The sequence below is a fragment of the Callospermophilus lateralis genome, chromosome 20 (genome assembly GCF_048772815.1).
Source record: "Callospermophilus lateralis isolate mCalLat2 chromosome 20, mCalLat2.hap1, whole genome shotgun sequence".
In the NCBI taxonomy this organism is placed as follows: Eukaryota; Metazoa; Chordata; class Mammalia; order Rodentia; family Sciuridae; genus Callospermophilus; species Callospermophilus lateralis.
This window is the reverse complement of record NC_135324.1, coordinates 14,638,531-14,646,335: the sequence shown is the minus strand read 5'-3', so window position 1 is coordinate 14,646,335 and position 7,805 is coordinate 14,638,531. Positions and strand designations below refer to the sequence as shown.

Here is a 7,805-nt window from a genome sequence, read left to right as displayed (position 1 = left end):
AAGGTCACTTACATTCATAACAAAACTCCTGAAGACAGTCATCCTTGGGTACATTCTCATCCTTTTCATCATATTCCCATTCCTGTCTTCCTCCAATACCCAATTCTGCTCTAAAATTGCTCCTACGGACACTAATGCCATTCACGTCTCCAAATCCAGTGACCAGTTCTCTGTCCCTGGTTTGACCTCTCAGGAGTATTCACCATGGTGAAAATAATCATCTTCCCCTCCTTCCAGGATACCACTCTGATGGTTTCTCTCTTATCCACTGATTATACCGTCTCAACCCTCTTGGGTGATCTTGCACAATGGCTCAGAGTAAGCATTTTAAACTGATAAGAACAGATACTACACTTGATCTCAGCCAAAAGGCCGAAAAGTGATTTAAATCACTAACTGTACAATATCACTTGCCTGCTCAGTCTTCCAAAGCCTCGGTACCATATTAGTATCCAGACTCTTTATCCTGGTCTAAAAATTCCTTCCTGATTGCCGCAGTCCGGCTGCAGCAAAATAACCCAGGGGTGACAAACAACTTGTGTACATTGATACAGCAGGAGTGGGAGCCGTTTATTGTAGGACAGGAGGGGTATATATACATTCCACACGGCTTATCTTAATTAACATAAACTAGATACAGCAGTCAACCCATAAGGAATCTTCACACTTAATGGCTCGCTGGCCTTACTTCACAAACCACTCCCTCTGGCAAAATGCCAGGCGCCGTCTTGACTTGTTTACAGACCCTAACACCTGATTTGGCTTTCCCCTACCATAGTGTCATTAACTCATGCCACACCAAACCCATATGCACACACACAGCCCCACACCTTCTTTTTCGAACACGCGGGGGGGGGGGGTTGTAACAAAATTGGAGTCTTTTTACTTAAGTCTTTGCTTACAGTAATTTTAGTGTGTGTGTTTCCTTAGCTAGTTTGGGGAGAAGCCTTTGTTATGCCTTAGGCTAATCTTCTCCCCTTGTGTATGGACTAGAATTAGTGAGTTGCTCTAATAGAGAGAATATAGCAAAAAGTGGCAGGATGTGACTTCTGAGATGAGGGTACAAATATCCGTGGTTTTCATTTTGATACAAGTCTTTCTTCCTGGTTTTCTTGCTTTATGTGCTTTGATGACATTAACTGCCTTATTGAAGTGGCCCCCTGTGGACAGGACTGAGGGCAGCCTCTGGCTAATGGATAGTGAGTAATTAAAGCTCCTCAGTCCAGTAACTTCATAGGAACTGAATTCTGCGAGCTGTAAGTGGATCCTGCCTCACTTGAGCTCCTAAAGAGAAAATTGCAACCCTGGTCAGTATCTTGATTCTAGCCTGGTTTTTTATTTTTTTATTTTTCCCCTTGAACCACAGGAACCTGTAAGCCGTACCCAGATTTCTGACCCACACAAACTTCCAGGTGATAAATATGAATTGTTTTAAGCCAATAAGCTTTGGGAGTGATGCATTCCTTAGGTTAGATAACGAATATAGCTGGCTTCTTCTTCTCATGGCTTTATCACAGCTGAGAATCAGAAACGTTGGCCTTGACAACCCGGTATAAAATCATTGTCCAGTCTTCACTTTTGTGCCACAACAGTTGGCGATGTTTGTCACTTGATGTTCTCTGAGTACAAAAATTGCTGGTTGTCACCCAGATCTCCTTTTCCTGCTTCCTCATTAACGGAACATGACTATACAGAGGAAAAAACATGAATAAATAGAAACACGGCTTTCTCTGTAGTTTGTCATGCCCTCCATTTGAGGTTCTGGAACATGGTGTCCTGTGGACATGTCATGCCGTGCGGTTGGTTGGTGGGCAACGTTCAAGGTACATGACCCTTCTTCCTACCTGGTATCAACTCTCCTGATTGGAATGGGGATGTGACTGTGATCTGAGCCTCATTTTGGACTGTTTTAAATAACTTTTTCACTGTTGTGACTAAAAGACCTGATCAGAATCATTTTTAAGTAGGAAACACTTATTTGAGGGGGGGGCTCAGAGTTTCCAAGACCTCAGTCCATAGATAGACGGCTCCATTGTTTGGGGCTCAAGGTGGGGCTGAACGTCATGGGGGAAGAGTGTGATGAAGAAAAGCAGGTCAGGATATCACATCAGGAAGCAGAGAGAGACCTCACTCATTTGGATTAAGCCTCCTATAACTCAATCATTTCTCCTCTGAATGAGCATTTGGGGGACACCTCACCTCCAAACCATAAGAGACTCTGAGGGTCACCTGTGCGAATACTAGAACAATTACCAGTAATTGGGCTTCATAGGACTCCATCCCGAAAACCAGTCTTGAACCAACTGCCTGGAATTTCACAGGAAAAAAGTTTTTAAAAACTCCTTTGTTTCTTTCTTTGCCACCACGATTGTGGGTCTCCGTTATACTAACTCAAGGCTAAATCTTACTAGTATCTATTTATTCGAATTTGCTCACTGATTGCTTTGCTTCACAGGCCTTTCCCCTAGTCGCTGTGATGTTTGCTCCATCTTACATAAACTCCATGATTCTGTTTTTTTTCATGGGGCCTGTGAGTACATCGGGGCTCAGCATGTAGCAAACGGTTTTCATCAACTGTGCATCCTTTTGACTAAAATACCTGACAAGAACAATACAAAGGAAGAAAAGTTGACTTTGGCTCACGGTTTCAGAGGTCTTAGTCCATCGATGGCCAACTCCGTACTCTGGGCCCAAGGTGAGGCAGAACCTCATCGTAGAAAGGGCTGGGCAGAGGAAATCAGCTCAGGACTCGGCAACAAGGGATCTTAGAGGGCTCCATGTATGCTAAGCGCAGACCCCCAGTGACCTGCCCCCTCCAGCCTCTAGTTACCTCCCCTTATTCCATATCAGTGGCTTAATCTGCTGATCATATCATGACTTTCATAATCTCATCATTTTGACTGTGAACATTCTTGCATGGTTTCACACATGAGCTTTCGGAGGGCACCTCATATCTATACCATATCACAGAAGTTCACTAAACCTCTGCAAAATAAATACATGTACAGATGATAATTTAGGGTGATTTGATTTTTTTCTATAGAAAATGCTGTGGAAATAAAAGGTATCATATGCATATGTTCATATGTTCAGGCATTGATGCTTACGTGCTCTAAGATGCCAAGAGGCAAACTTACTGGATAGAAAAACATATATACTAGCATTTAATAAAATCTGCCAAACTCACTTCAAAGAAATAAATAAATAAAAACAATCAAAACCCTTCATCAATTTATACTTTCCTCAACAATTTATCCTAGGAACTGTTTCTCCATTATTTTTCCAAAATAAATTGAATATGATCAATCATTTTAGGCTTTGCTAACCTGATAAGTCAAACAGATCTCCTGTTGATTTGTATTTCCGTACATAAAGATTATTTTACTGCAAGTCTCTTCTGATTATTAATATGCAGTAGGTACTGAGATTCTCCAGGAGGGAGGTGTAGTATGTAGTGTTTACCAAACTAACGCTGGGATTTTTTTCCCACTTAGCACTTCTCCATCACAAGTGTTCAGAGTAGTAAGGGTGTATGGGCAATGTTAGCCCTGGGTGAGGTGCTGACGGAAGTGTACCATGCCATTCCTCTCTAACCTTCAAAAGGAAAGCTGAATGTATCTAAGACATTCAGACTTCTATTGGGGGAACTCATAGAGAGACGGGGCCATGCTAAGGGTAGATTGTCTTCAGATTTTAATTTTGTGGGGATGACCTAGAGTCTGTAACTGCACAGTCACCTTACTCAGTGTGGCTCCTGGTTACCATGTTGAGCTTCTCAAAAAAGGAGCATCACCTGAGGCACCCTAGAGAACCACAGGAAAGTCTCAGACCTGTTCCCTTGGTGCACATTGAATCACAGGTAGGATGGCCAACTGCCACAGCTTACCTTGGGAGTGAGGGGGTTCCTGAGATCTTAGAATTTCAGGGCCAAATCCAGTACAGTCTTGGCCAAACCTTAATCAGTTGATGACCTTAGTTCAGGTTGACCTTCTGTAGACCACTCATTTCTTGGGACATCAGGACACTTGGGGTAAAGACTGGGAAGCAATAAGAATTGGGTGGGAAGACAGATAGGAGGTAGTGTTGTGCTAAGGAAGATTTGCTCAGACTCACTCTTACCTGTAGGAAGAATCATCTGTCCTGCAGAAATGGATGCCCATTAGTGCTCAGACCCTGGACGGGAGGAGCCCAGGAGATGTCTGGCCTTGGCAGAATGGGGTACGAGATTGGGAGTGTGGCCATCAGTCATCTGTATGCCCCGGTGCACTGTTTTAGTGGTCACACACACACACACACACAATAAGGTGTTCATCAGGTGGACAGGTCAGTCTTGATGGAGTGAGATTGGCATGTAGCAGATAAGTCTGGTCCTTTCCAAAGCGATGGCTTCCAGGAGTATGGCTTCTGACACGCTCCTCAGGGAGGGTGTTCAGGAACAAGGTGGAAACTGCGTTGGCTTGAGTGACCTTACAAGGGAAGACCAACAGCTCACTCTTGTACTGCTCTTTAGGTTTAAGAACCCATGAATTCTGTCCAGGCTAAAAGATAGTCAGCTTTTTCACTCCTGTGACTAAAGGACCTGAGCAGAACAACTGTAGAGAAGGAAAGGTTCATTTAGCAGCTCAGGATTTCAGAGTTCTCAGTCCGTGGACAGCAGGTTCCATTTCCCAGGGCTCCAGGTGAGGCAGAGCATCATGGCGGAAGAGTATGGCCGAGGGAAGCAGCTCACATGGTGATTAGGGAGCAGAGAGAGACTCCTCTCTCCAGATACAAGAGATATGCCTCAAAGCCATGCCCCCAATGAACCACTTCCTCCAGCCGTACCACACCTGCCTCCAGTCACCACCCAGTTAATCCCATCAGGGATTAATTCACTGATTGGGTTAAGGCTATGACCCAATCATTTCTCCTCCAACCCTTCTTGCACTGTCTCACACATGAGCTTTTGGGGGATACCTCACATCCAAACCATAATAGATAGGGTCCAGAGACAAGACTTCTTATGAGAGGATTATCCAAGTATGTTCATGTTTTAGAACAGCCAGAAGAGACCTGGGTTCTTTTATGTTTCAGCCAGCACACCCTGCTCCATGTTTATTATCTCAAAGCAGGAATTCAATTTAAATGTTAAAGAGCCCATTCTTTGAGCTGGGCCAGTGGTGCACATCTGCAATCCCAGTGGCTTGGGAGGCTGAGACAAGAGGATCTTGAGTTCAAAGCCAGCCTTGGCAAAAGCAAGACACTACGCAGCTCAGTGAGACCCTGTCTCTAAAAAAAATGCAAAATAGGGCTGGGGAGGTGGCTTAGTGGTCAAGTGCCCCTGAGTTTAATTCCCAGTACCAAAAGAAAAATTTAAAAAAATATATTCTTTGAAATCAGACAGATATGTAATTGAGTAGAAGTTCTAGATCCTTAGATTAGTTTTCTCTCATTTTGTCATGAACACCTGAAAAAACTGGAAATAATATTTAACTCCCACCCAACGTTACTATGAGGACCAAATTGGAGAATGTATGCAAGATTCCTGACACATCGTTAGCATTTGATATGCATTTGCTATCACTTGTGTCTTTTCCCATTATTTACGCCGTGGCATTGCCTGTTACATTGTTTGGGGACAAATAATTTTGAGTGGCTCCTGCTGCCAGAGGCTATCATGTGGATAGAATTCATTTATTGCCCAACGGTTTCATGGACTCTTCCATCTAGAAGGGATACATGACAGTCAATTGAAGGTACTGTGCAACAAAACTTTATGGAGCAGCTATTTTGGATTTGGCTTAGGAGTTAAAGACTCCACGTGGAAGAGAAATAAGCTACAGAGATGTGCATTTTGCATTTTATGACACTGTAAATGGACTTAAAAGGCTTGGCACGTGAAGCCCCGTCTCTCTGCGCTCTCATCTCTTGGACCCTCTGGTCAGCAGTAGGTGAACGGTGCCCACATGTGACCCACGGTTTGACAATGACCACTTTGTGGATGTGCTCTGCTGAGGCTCCCCCTGTGGATGTGGACCAGGAGCATGGAACTGTGTGTCGATGGCAGTCAAACACCTGAGACAGGGAGTTGCGCCAGTTCGCACAGAGAAAGGTCTGGCTAGGCTCTGCAACCAGATGGCTGGCCACTGGCCCGGTGACATTTTTTTTTTTTTCTTCATCCAATTTCTGGTCTGATTGTTACCATTCCCAGTGGTGACGAAGGGGACTATAAATTTAAAAGCTTGTTGATGAAATTTATGAAAAATGCTTTACAAATCCATCTTACAGAAGGCACCGAGCTCTTAAATCCCAGGTGGAGTGATAAGTGGTTTTATAGTGCCATCTCATTTAACTGTCAGAACAAATTCATGAGGGTTGCTGCGACTATTGCATGTAGTTTGAAATGAGGAAACCGAGGTTCAGAGACATGAAAGGAAAGAGTTTATACTTTAAGTGAGTTTATGGCAGTGTAGTAAATATATTCTTTATTATTAAATTTTGATACGTGGCTTTACAGTTTAGTTGATGGAGAAAAGTGTTCATTAGAAACCAAGTCTGAAAAGTTGGCACTGATATTTTACCAGTCATGTGATAATATCATGTCAATTGTGGTGTCACACAATTACTACATGCACGGACATTTAAAGTATAAGAATGCAAATATTCCTTTTTATTTATTTTTATTGATGCATTGTGATTATGTATAATAGTGGGGTTCATCATGCCATATTCATATGCATGTAACATGATTTTCTCAGTCTATTCCCCCAGTAACTTCCCATACCCTCCCCGCCTCCCTTCCTCTCAATCCCCTTGACAAATGTTCTTTTATTTCTCAATCATTTGATGAGAAGCCAACACTTTTTCCTTTGCGGGGTATAGGTCCACTAACAGAAATCCCCCAATGTCATTTATTCATCAAAAAATACTCATAGGTCTGGGGTAGGCAGATGTTAAAACAATGATAGGATGTTGAAATCACAATAAATGTGAGTTGGTTTCCCACATACAACCCCCCAAAACATGCATGGTGCATCATTTAAGATTTCCAACTTCCGTTTCCCTATATAAGGGAGGTCTTTCATACTTTGCTGATTGTTTTCCCAGTTACTTAATTTGTTCACATGCCTATATCTAGGATATTTTTTGAGCAAATTACCCCTTCAAGACGTGTTTCATATAGTGCACCTCTTACTTCAGTTTCTAAAAGTCTAAATAAAACTTAAACCACGACATTCAACTGGTATAAATGAATTTGAGAGCAAATGCATCCATCTCTTACTGAGGGCACATCTCAGTTTTGGAGCAGGAGTACAGAGTGCTGGGGGAGTCAGGGAAGGTCAGGGGGTGACCCAGAGGGTGACACAGCTGCACCGTTCCTTTCAGGAGTTGGGGGTCCACCTAATACCTGACTCTTCATTTCTCCACTCGGCTCCAGGTCTGGATTTGCATTCCTTGGTACCCCTCTAGGGTACCAACATTCCCCATATCTCTAAGGTATTCCTTTGCTCATAATTCCCTGTCTCATTGGCTTGAAGAAATCAATGAAGTGACTTCTGTAGTTGAGATCAAAACACAAAATGAACTCTTGTCAAAGATCAGATTACTGAGCATCAGTTAGCTACATGCGACTTTGGAGCATTTTAAATGTAGCTAGCCCAATCAAGAAGCTACATTTTTTATTTTATTATGTTAAATCAATGAATTTAAAATTGAGGAGCCTCATGCGGCTTGTGGTTATCATGTTGACCAGAGAAGATGGACAGCCATTACCCCAGTCTTGAACATAGGGCTTGTCAATTACAGGGCTAATATTTTATTGAGTT

At 42.8% G+C, this 7,805-nt stretch overlaps 1 pseudogene; it reads right to left on the bottom strand.

Annotated features, from left to right (window-relative positions):
• Positions 1-248: 248 nt before the first annotated feature.
• Positions 249-384, bottom strand: LOC143385722 (U2 spliceosomal RNA; annotated as a pseudogene).
• Positions 385-7,805: the final 7,421 nt, after the last annotated feature.